The 11,734-nt window shown below is 44.9% G+C and overlaps 1 long non-coding RNA gene across 3 annotated transcripts; it reads right to left on the bottom strand.

Moving 5' to 3' along the window:
- Window positions 1-2,822: 2,822 nt before the first annotated feature.
- On the bottom strand, window positions 2,823-10,152 carry LOC120966090 (uncharacterized). Of its 3 annotated transcripts, XR_005759118.2 has the most exons (10): window positions 10,022-10,152; window positions 9,530-9,651; window positions 9,112-9,252; window positions 8,512-8,579; window positions 6,404-6,509; window positions 6,226-6,297; window positions 5,941-6,115; window positions 5,459-5,533; window positions 5,281-5,354; window positions 2,823-3,212 (listed from the first exon to the last, which is right to left on the bottom strand). It is a non-coding gene; the product is annotated as an uncharacterized lncRNA (long non-coding RNA). The 3 variants fall into 3 exon arrangements; XR_006664952.1 differs by having other exon boundaries at window positions 2,823-5,354; XR_006664953.1 differs by having other exon boundaries at window positions 2,823-5,354; window positions 5,459-5,496.
- Window positions 10,153-11,734: the final 1,582 nt, after the last annotated feature.

Genomic DNA, 11,734 nt, shown 5'->3' with positions numbered 1-11,734 from the left:
CAAAGCCTGGCCGAAAAGCTCTTCGGCCGCTGGCAGGCCGAAAACAGCCCATTTCGGTCGTGCGTAAGCCGAAGCTACTATTTTCGGCCGGCTCGCCACCGACGCCACCTCTTCGGCCCAAATGAGCCCTTCTTCAGTCAACTGCTGGACTAAAAGCCCTTTTCAGCCAAGTGTGGACCGAAAACACCCTCTTCAGCCCACACGAGGCCGACGGGGTCATAGTTTTGATTTATTTATTTTTTGCATTGGGTACCATAGTTTCTGAATTTGCTATAAAAACAGTGATAGTTTTGAAAAAAAATCCATAAGCGTGCGGGTATGAGTTCTTTGCACGACAGTTCGTCACTAAAAGCAGGAAAATGTCAGAAGAAATTTTTTTTTGAACAAACAGATTTTATTAGCTTAGGAGCATTTTATAGAGACAAGCGTGAAAGGAGACACGCTGGATACAGAATGGGTTTCCCTGACTGAACAACGACCTGGATCAAAACATAAGCAATGAAACAGTACAGGTCTATTTTGGACTTTCAAAGCTAGGCGTGCAAGATGATGAGCCTTGACTTGACGTTGCTCTCCCTGTAAATTAGATCGGGTTCGCACCTTGGCGCGAGGGTGCTGGTCCCAACATTTTCGTCAAACAGGTAATGCTAAGTCAGTATTAACCCAGGTTTAGCATATGCAATTATAATGGATAACATACCACACGGCAAACGTGGTAAAAGCAATCTCAAATTGACAAATTATAATGGATAACATGCAGTCAAGAATATGATAGGAGGGAGATATAGATGTGCGGACACTTCTAAAATTGAGCGAACATTTTTGAAACATGTGAACAGATTTCAAAATTATAGTAATATTTTAAAAATATGTTAACACTTCTTAGAGCATCTCCAGCCACGCCCCCAACAAGGCCCCCAGGCGACTTTTCGGCCGCCGGCGCCGAAAAATCGGCCCAGTCACGCCCCCAAGGGCCCATTTTTCGCCGGCTCGGGCCGAAATTGGCGCCGGCAGACCCAACCCGAACCCGGAGCGCTGGGGGGCGCTCGGGGGAGCCGGGTGAATCGTTTTTGGCGCGAACGAGCCGCGGGCCCTCCTTGCCAGCGACTCGTCTCGCTTCCCGCCGCTTCGTCGTCCTCATCGCCTCGTTTCCCGTGGCGAATCAACGCCAAAGCTGCCGCGCGCTGCCGCGCCGGTCAGCCTCCGCCATTGATGCCTCACGGGCGGCGCAGTGAAGACGAGACGACGCGCGTCCCCTTGCATGCCACGCGTAACGCGGCGGCCACGCGTGCGTGCGGCGCCTCCGCCTATATAAAGCCGACCACCAGCGCGCCGGTGGCACGCACAGAGTCTCCACCGCCGACGCGCCCTTTCTCCCCCCTTCCTCCCTCTCCTCTCGCCGTCTCCAGCTCAAAGCATGGCCGAGCGCTTCCCAGGCGACGGCGCGGCGCCGAACGGCTTCGGCCGCCGCCACCTCCACGAGGACGAAGCTCGGCTCCTCTTCGAGGCCGAGTACCTGGTCCCGCCGGACATGCGGGTGCCCGGGGCGTGGAGAATCAGCGCCGGCGGGGTCCCGGTGCCGCCACCGCCCACCGCTGCGGCGCGGCGTGCGGAGATTGCGCGTATCCGCGCCTCCCTGCCGCGGGCGGCGAGGGAGGGGCCACGGTACGTCCCGGACAGCCCGCTCTTGGAGCCCTACTTTCGCCGCCGCCACGCTGAGCAGCTCGAGGCCACCAACGGTGTCGTTCCCTCCGGAAGGCTCAACTCCGAAGGGCGGCGCCGATGGTGGGGTGTGCCCGGCCGCACGCTCGAGGCCGTCCTCGAGTACATCGAGGGCGGCAACACGCCGAGGCTGGAGTACCCCGCTCCCCCGTCCTTCTCTCGCCGATGTGGGAGCTCCTGGACGCCGATGCGCATGGACCCCGGGGCGTCCTCCTCCTCGTCCGGCCGCTCGTCCGGCTCTCCCTGCCTCCGCCCCGTCATGCCGGAGCCCCAGGACACGCCGGTCAGCTGGCGCACCCGCAGCTCCGGCGTCCGCATCGGCGAGTCCACCCCTCCCTCTGGCCACCTAGTCCTCGTCAGGCCGAAGCCGGAGCCCGGCCTCCCCGCGGAGTACGAGGAGATAGCCCGGCGCGGCTTCTCCGACGAGGACGCCCTACAGTGGGCGCGGGACGACTACCTCCGCGACGAGATGGTCCGGCAGCGCCGGGCCCTGGAGGAGATAGCCGCCCGCAAGCGTGGGCGCGAGGACGAGCACGGCATGGTGATCCTCGACAGCGACGAGGACGCCCCCGGCCCGTCCAACCCGCCGCGCCAACCTAGGGAGGGTTGCAGCAGGGACGGCGGCTGCGGAGGAGGCGATGACGACGACGACGACGACGGCGACGGTGGCGACTACACGCAGTTCTACAGCCTCCTCGGCATGTAGAGCTGCAAGGACGGCGAGCGGCGAGGAGCGGCGAGGGAGACGGCGGGCCTAGTAGCTTTTTTTCTTTTTTGTAAAATATTTTAAATATGTATGAACTCGCCGAAGTTTGCTTGAATTTGCGCCGTGTTTGGTTGAATTTGCGCCGTGTTTGTGCGGAATTTAATTTTTTTTTAAATGTGGGCGCCGCGACTGGGGGACATCACGCCCCCAGCACGCGTTTTGTGCCGGTGCGCCCCCGGGGGCGATTTTTAGTGTCTCCTGGGGGCCAACGGCTGAAGATGCTCTTAAGTTACACAGAAAAAGGCTATAATAGTCAACAATGCAAGTCTCTACAAACAAGAAACCCAACCAGTCCGACACTTATCCATCGCCACCAAGTGCTCTGTAGTAGAAATATCAGCCAAAATATGCACTACTCATTATCTGAACTGGAGCATCACATTCTGAACAAGAAACAAGAATATATTTAATAGACAACGTACTGAACTTGGTTCACAGGACATGATACCTTATGATCTGAACCTTGTAAAAAGAAAAGATGTATTTACTTATATCATCTATCATTCTAGCATAGCGAGTACAGCCTTAAGATAAAGAGATAATTCACAATGGAGTTGACAGATGCCATGAGGACGATCAAGAGTACATAATCAGTTGGGCTACAAAGCAGCAGAGCAAGTCTGTGAGTAGATCGTACAAGCCGCTTTCATATTTACAAAGGGAAGAATCCTGGCACAAAGACTCTGTGACCCTGACGAAGAACGGACAAATGGATGGGCTTCATCTGTGGATAAAAGAAAACATATTCAAATAAACATCAGGAAAACAGGCTACAAGACACTATCTAATGACAGAGGATAGCAATGCACAATGGAAATCTAATGATCATAGAGAATAACAATAAAACAAGAACTATCCTAAAATAATTTATTAAAACATGAATAGAAAGAATTTACCACATCACATATATGTGCAGAAGAATAGCAATAAAATTCAGTAGCCAAAGAGAAAAGAAAAAAAAAGAAATTATGGATCTGAGGATATACTGTTAAAGAGAATACAACGCAGGCTACTACTAATTATTATAGGGCCATGTCGATAAACTTAAAAGGGGGTAGTTGAGGCATAAACCTTGGGGGAAAATGTTCTGAGTCTCCATACATTTTCCATCTTTATCTTTCATAAGTAATTTTAGGGATTTTTTCGATATGACCAGCGACACTACAACATACAACTGTCCATGGATAGAACATGATATTTTAGATATAAATTCCAACAAAGGACAATGTCTAGCCCTGGTTCATATTTATTGTCATGGAATAACATAGTCGGACAGGAAATTGTCGTCTTTTCAAAGTGAAAGACCATTTGGTTTTCTAAAGCATCAATTATATCTGGTATGCAAACAACCTCTCCTATAGGAGAACACATCATAATAATAGCTTGAATGTACAATCGGCAAGCTCTCTGATGATAAGAATATTTTATGTTCAAGAAAATTGATTATAGAAATAGCATTCAGAACTCAGGTGGATGTAACACAGTGCTTTCTTTTAACATCATCATCGGACTTAGCCATTGAATGACAACTCAAATACTCTCGTCTATGCAGAGTACCAATGACAGGATAAAAATATTGACTTTGACAGCCACATAAATGGTTGGAGTTAAGATAGCTCGCTCATGAAGATAGACATGGATCTTATAGTTTAGAAGGAATTATCATCGTCAGTGTGAATAAAATGATCATCTGATTGATTTTGCATCCTTGTGGCTTTAGAATCCCTAAGAAAGACAATGGGCACAAAAAACAGGAGCTCTGGTCATACCAGAATGAAATAAATTAGCAAGCATCCATTAACAGGCGCAAGTGTTTATAACAAGAGGCGCCCAGAGGCATAGTGCAATGACTTGGACACACCTTATCTAAGACAGGTCTAGAAGGGACCAAGAACTTACACGCAAAGTTGACTAACTCTGAATAAAGTAATTGCAGAGGAGCACTCACATTGATGCCTTCGACACTTCCCTGTCAACCGGCATCCACCGCATGCCAGGCGGAGCGGGCAAGCGCACTCGCAACCATCGTAGCCGACTGGGCAACATCCCTATAAGCTAACATGCTCTCGTAGTTGTAGTCTACAACGACAAATCCGTACAGTCCATGTAAGAAGCGCACCGCCTGAAAACGGCTTGATCAAACAAAGAACAACCCCCGTCCAAAGTTTCTTCCCAGATAAATCGTGTCCTAGACCGGACAACGCGATTACTAACAAAATCATCTATCTCAACTCCTCCAATGACAGAACCATCAGCAACCACCTCTCGAAGGTAAAAATGAAATGGCAATCGACAGTAGGCCGCGACAGCCTCAAACAGAGGTACATATGATGAACAAAGAATAACATGGATGAACAGAAAACAATTAAGAGTGAATAATGCATAGCGTGCTTTACCCTCATGAACCGAACAGTAAAAACAACAGCCAATAGTGCACGGAACAGCAAGGTTGCCACCAAATGGAAGAAACAATCAACAATTAGTATATATATGGTGTATATATATGATCCACTATTGCAGTAACAATCACCATTTACCAGCGATATCCTAAACAGAGTTGCCAAGTGTATATATATGATCCACCATTGCAGTAACAATCAACATTTACCAAGCGATATCCTAAACTGAGTTGCCAAGTGTATATATATGATCCACTATTGCAGTAACAATCACAGCAATCCACAACTACAAAACCAAGAAAAATCTTAGTGATCCCTACATGCATGAATGATTACCATAAACGGGAACGGGGCTAAGAGATACACACATAGAGTGAGAGATGAGATCCTCACAGTAAGACCACCTTGTTCAGCGACCTGCAGCTCCAGCTTGCCGCTCAGCCGGCGGACACGACACCGAGCTCTCACTGCATCGGCGTACAGAAGTTAAAACCAGAGAAACAAAACAATACATACATAGGAATTGACCATAGCAAAACACACGAACTAATTTAACAATGCAAGACTATACCTTTCAACAAGCATAACTTTATTAATTCCCAGCATGACCTGCTAAAAGTATGTCCTTATTAATTGCGAGACTGGCCTGCAGATTGATAGTACAACATGACTAATAGGTGTGCATATAACAGCTACAGTTTTACAAATGGAACTCAAATTTTACCTTATATATCATGTGAACTAAGGGGTAAATGATAAATATACATTTAGGGAAGATATCAATTGCAAAAAGCTCATAATCAGAATCTTGATCAGTAAAAATGCCGCCCCCTCCTATCAATCGGATATTTTGTTTGGCAATTTTGGCAATTCCTCTAAATGACAAATGGACAATAACCAGAACCACATAAAGCAATGCCTAACAGAGGTGATTGCATTGTAAAGATAAAGCATGTCACTCACACAAGCCACATGCATGCAAGAATTGTGTGTATGTGATGTAACAATAGTAAACACAAATGTACTGAGCAATAAGCCTAGCATATCAATGACCTGCAGAATGGCCTTCTTTACCGACACAGTCAGAGGGCGACCCGCCTCTTCATAGTTCGTCTTCTTGAAGTTACATGTCATGTGCTTCGTACCAAATCTGAGGAATGACTCGATGTCCGCATACAGACCCCACTTCACACCGGCACAAAATAGTTCGTGCCAAAACCTAGGTGTCCTGCAAGATGCCTACCTTGTCGTCATCCATAGTGGCCGCAAAATCTTCTCTAAAGAAGAGACATGTTGAAATCCAAAGATCGTAGGCGAGAAAAACTGAAAAGAAAGTACCTTTTCTTCGTGAAGTTCTTGTTGCCCGGAGTTTCGTGGTAGAAGACAACACCTCTTGCGCAGCCAAGCTCTCTTTGACACACGGTAGAAGGGAACCAGAAATATTATGTCAGCCTTGCTCGTTCTGTAAGGCATGGAACAAAGAAACGGGCCTTTTATTGTGTTTATATGTGCCTACCTGGTCGCCTCGAGTTGAAAACAAAAGAAACACGCTCCACGCCTTCATATCAATATAGAGAAGCTGAGCCTAGGTGTATCAATTACGAACATGTGTTCTGCTACATCTAAATAGAAGGATCAGTATGGTCATGTACTTGGAATTCTGAAGACAAATTTATCAAGTATCTGCTGCTAATAACAAAAATTGTAACAGGATTCGATGAAATGTCAGTAGGCTCTTAGGATCAGGGGAGCAGTCTTCGACGTCTAAAAATGACTCTTCTTTCACTGGTAGAAAAAAAGGCCTTTAGTCCCGGTTCGTAAAGGCCTTTAGTCCCGGCTGTGCAACCAGGACTAAATATGTGCGACTAAAGATCCCCCTTTAGTCGCGCCTCTTACGAACCGCGACTAAAGGCTTTAGTCCCGGTTCTCGTGGCTAACCGGGACTAAAGGCCTCCTCCGCAGGTTTAAACTTGGTTTTTTTGCGAATTTTTTTATTTTTTTTATTTTCAAATTTCTGAATTATTTAACCTCTAATCTCTAATCACCACCCCTCAATTTATCCTCTAATCTCTAATCACCCCTCATCATTCCAAATCATCTAACTTCCCGAACGGTCACCCATCCTCTCACTACTCCAGCCTGAGCACGCTTAACTTCCGGGTTCTATTCTCCCTCGTTTCCAAGTCTGCACTTGTTGTTTTCCTGACAATAGTAGGATGTCAATTCTATTAACCCTCAGGAATTTAGCTTGAGCATGAAGTGACACATTTCACTGTTTGAGTTTGAAACTATTGTTTTAAAAAACAATAATTATTTAGTAACACTAATATTTCTGGAATAATTAGTTTGACCATTGTTTGACCACAGTTTGACCAGATTTGACCAAAATTTAAAAAAATTGAAATAATTATTTAGTAACACTAATATTCTAGAATAATTAGTTTGACCATTGTTTGACCACAGTTTGACCATAATTTGAATTTTTTTGAATTTTTTTGCCTCTCCAGATCTTAAAAGCCCCGTATCTTTTTTTCTGTTAGGTTTTTGAGGATTCTGAAAATGTTTAACGGGGTTCCCCCAGTTAAATTCGGATGTAACTTTTCGAGTAGATGATTTTTTTCATATAAAAAACCTTTTCATCCGAGTTTGTATGCAAAAGTTATGCCCATTTTAAGAAATTCCAGAGAGATTTTGCAAATAAAGTCGAAATTCATATTTGTTAATTTTCCCAACAACTAGACCACATATCACATGGGAAACTTATTTTATTTTATTTTATTGACATTTCCATCATTTTCTTTTGTTTTTTCTAAAACTGAAAAGGCGATCGGGGGGGGGGGGGGGGGGTAGAGTTTGAAAATGAGGCCTCAAATCCCTTTAGTCGCGGTTGGCCAGACCAACTGGGACTAAAGGTCTAACCTTTAATCCCGGTTGGTCTGGCCAACCGGGACTAAAGCCCCTCCCGTCCGCCAGCTGTCGACCGAGCGCGCTGGGCCCAGATAATTGATCGCGGGTCTCCTCCCGAACCGCAACTAAAGACCCCTTTGGTCGCGGTTCGATTATTTTGGGGACTAATGGGGGCGTATGGAAGCCTCTTTTTCTACTAGTGTTTATAATTACACAAAAATAGTGTTCACTGAATTCTGAAAGGATGTTCCTCCAAAGTATAACATAAGATACATATGATTCAGTACAAAGTAGAACATATATAGTAATAGTGGTTCCTTACAAAGGTCAAGCATGTGTATTTTTTTGGTGTGATTTGCACCCTGCTAACTAAAATAATATCACAAGCTTTTTTAGATAATGCAGATGAATATGAATCCCTAGGAAGATAAAAGGTGAAATGGCCGTATGCATCACTCTTGATGCAGAGGCCGGGGAGAACCCCCTTTTCGAAAAAAATAAAAAGCACACTACTGTTTCTGAAGCATTTGACTATATACATAGAATCCTAATGGGAAAGTAAACATAGAAACACAATCGGTTATGTTTAGGCACTGTTATATATCAAAGAATGAGGCGAAAACAGGCAGAACACAAACAATTTTATAGCCGAGAAATGGAGATACATATCAAATGTGGCAATCATGGGCATTATCAAGATTCTACTGTATTTCATACCTTAGTCTGAAAGTGGCATCAAATGTGAGAAAAGGATCAAAATATGTGTATTTCCGGTAAGAACTCACCTATAAATTCACAAGATTAACCAATTAACAATTACATAGAGACTGAGCAGTGAGCGAAGGTGAGAAATAAATTATATTTGTTGTTGCATCCCCTATGTAGTTATCCCTGAGATGACAGATAACTATCTACTGACCAGATCTAATCAGTATGTAAAAGCGGAGGTAAAGCCATTACTAAATGGAAATCAAAAGCTACTGCATCTACAAAAGGTACAGTCCTGTGCCATGGAGTTTATAACTACTCAATATTGGATATAAACAGCAAATATAAAAAAAAAACTGCTACCTGCCCATCATTTCCACATTCTTTTACATCTGAGACATACTTTTGAAACCGCAAGCTCCTCAACTCACAACAGAAAATAAGAAATGTGACTCAATCATCCGTTTTCAGGGAAACAACGTGACATGCATAATTAAGGATCCATTTGTGACGAGTGATCAAGTTTATAATGAATGGATGGCAAGAAATAAATGATCTCTACCAAAGCAATATTACATGGCTAATAGAGTGGAGGTTGAGAAACCTCACAGTCTGACATCAGCAGGAGGAGCTCAAGTGGGCCTTGGAATCGCCCGTGCTGCCATGGAAGTTCCATGCACCGGTAGCAGTCCCAGCGGCGCTTTCACTTCAGCCTTTTACCTCGTAAACACGGCACTCCTCCCCAAGCCGCTGCAGGAAGAACACGATCTTCAGACTAAATAATTGAACTATTCTCATAAATCAGTTAACTTTTAACAATATCATTATCTAATTAAAACAACTATAAATTGTTCATCGTCGCAAGAGACAACAATATTTTTTATTGTTTAGCGCTGAACGGAGACACCAAATTATGATGTAAGATCTTCTCCAAGATGAACACTGAACACATAAGGATGAAATCAAATAAGCTGATGCAAAAGGAAATACAAAAGCAGAATTGGGTACTGGGAAGTTCTCTACATACCAAATAATTCATTTTTTGGCAAACAGATGTTGCCATATAGCCATTTCCAGATTTACATCAAACCCCATGAAAGCCAAGAAAATGGTGAGCTTCAGAAATAACCATGACGCTTCCGGTGACATCTGTGAGTAGGCAATAAAAAGTGAAAACTCAATTAGTACATGCTATTTGAATACTAAGAAAGGGCATGCCCCTATGCAACCCGGCACCGTAGTGTGCACTGCCAAAACACAACAATCTCTGCCTCAACCACCTCTCGGAAAGCAAAATTTGGAGCAAGAGTTATCATTGAAAAACAATTGGGAGCATTATAGCATATCTGTCCACATATGCTAATTACAATGTTGGTCGTTTCACACTCTTGGATGGCCTAAAAGGAGCAGTTTTGGTTTATCTACACCAAGAACAGTAGCATTGCTTACTAGCCAATTTAAGAATCAGCCACCTATAAGGCTACAAGTACCAACGAGCTAGGAAAAGAACAATGCCCACCTTTTCATAAAACCAGAGAACCAGTGGACCAGCACTGGGAGATGAAGAGGAGCAGTCCAAATTTGCATGTTGCAGAACAGAGGGCAAACCGAGACTGCAGACATCGCTATGATTCCTGATGCCTAGCATCAAACCTGCCTAATCATATAAATTAGTAAATTGTTCCAGTGGTCATGTGCCTCCGTCATGTGCTATATTTATTTCGGAGTTCAGTTAACATCTCGATGGAGCACGCGACAGAAATAGACAATTTACGTGTAAACCAATTACCTAGCCAGCTTTTGAAAATGTACATACTATAAATATGGTGATCTGCAAACTAAAGAATAGAACTATTTCCATAAATCAGTTAACTTTTAACAATATCATTATCTAATTATGCTACTAAAACAACTATACAAATATTCATCGTCACAAGAAACGACAGCATTTTGTTGTTGTTTAGCACTGAACGGAGACACCAAATTATGATGTGAGATTGTTTCCTAGGAACACTGAACATGTAAGCTTGAAATCAAATAAGCTAATGCAAAAGGAAATACAAAAGCGGAACTGGGTCATGGGATGTTTTCTGACATACCAAATAATGCATTTCGGCAAGCGGATGTTGCCATATAGCCATTTCCTGATTTACATCAAACCCCATGAAAGCCAAGAAGATGAGCTTCAGAAATAACCGTGACACTTCCGGTGACATCTGTGAGTGGGCAATACAAGTGAAAAGCTAATTATTACATGCTACTTGAATGCTAAGAAAGGGCATGCACCTATGTAAGAAATTAGCTTACCACACCAAGCATAGAACCCTCTCGTGCACCACTCGATTGAGGAAGAAACGAAAAAGGGCCGATGCAAAAGGAAATACAAAAGCACCACACCAAGCAATACGTTTAACTGTACTAATATATCTTCATGTTTAGCTAGATGTGAACGTCTCTTGAATCACCCAATTTTGCAGGAACCTACCTAGACATGAATATCAGTGGGCAAGTCATAAACCAATTAAAGAGTGTAGAAACCAATTACAATAAAGACAATACATTTCGGCAAATAAACATGACTCATTACTCTTTGCAGGCCAAAATATACAACAATTGATGAATGTACAACTGGAATTTGATACGTGAGCGCTTCCTGCAAAATTGAAGAACACCGATCATGAGAAAACGAATGTAAAGCCAGATCTGCATCTCCATATGAATGAACACCAAACCAAATCGCTAGGAAGTTTCTGAAATCTCTAGCTCCAGATTCTTTAGGGAGGGAGGGAAAAGGGGGAGGGGGAGAGAGATGTACCTAGAGGTCTAGCGGGCGCTGTGGGAGAGCCTGGTGAGCTCGTCGCTGACGCTGCCTTAAGTCGAGCTCGCAGACGTGTCCGCATCAGCCCGACCGCCGCCGCTATTGATGGCTCCGCCCTTGTGGTAGCCGGTTGCAACAATGCGCACCACCTGTCCTCCTCCCGTCGACGCGCCAGCTGGTGGCGAGGGCGCGCTCCGGTTGACCTCCTCCCGTCACTCCATCTAGCCTCCTCCCATCGAGCGCGCAACGGCGCGCTCCTCAGGGAAGAGCAGCGCCACCTTCCTCTCCTACTGACGCGCGAGGTGATTGGGAAGCAGCAGCACGAGCGGCAGATCCTCGATGGCGATCGCGACGCGAGCGGCAGAGAGAGGCGAACGGCGGGAAGGGGGACGAACGGTGGTGAGAGCAGGAGCG

The sequence above is a fragment of the Aegilops tauschii genome, chromosome 6, assembly GCF_002575655.3.
Source record: "Aegilops tauschii subsp. strangulata cultivar AL8/78 chromosome 6, Aet v6.0, whole genome shotgun sequence".
NCBI lineage: Eukaryota > Viridiplantae > Streptophyta > Magnoliopsida > Poales > Poaceae > Aegilops > Aegilops tauschii.
The sequence above is the reverse complement of the archived record's forward strand: the minus strand, read 5'-3'. Positions and strand labels throughout refer to the sequence as shown.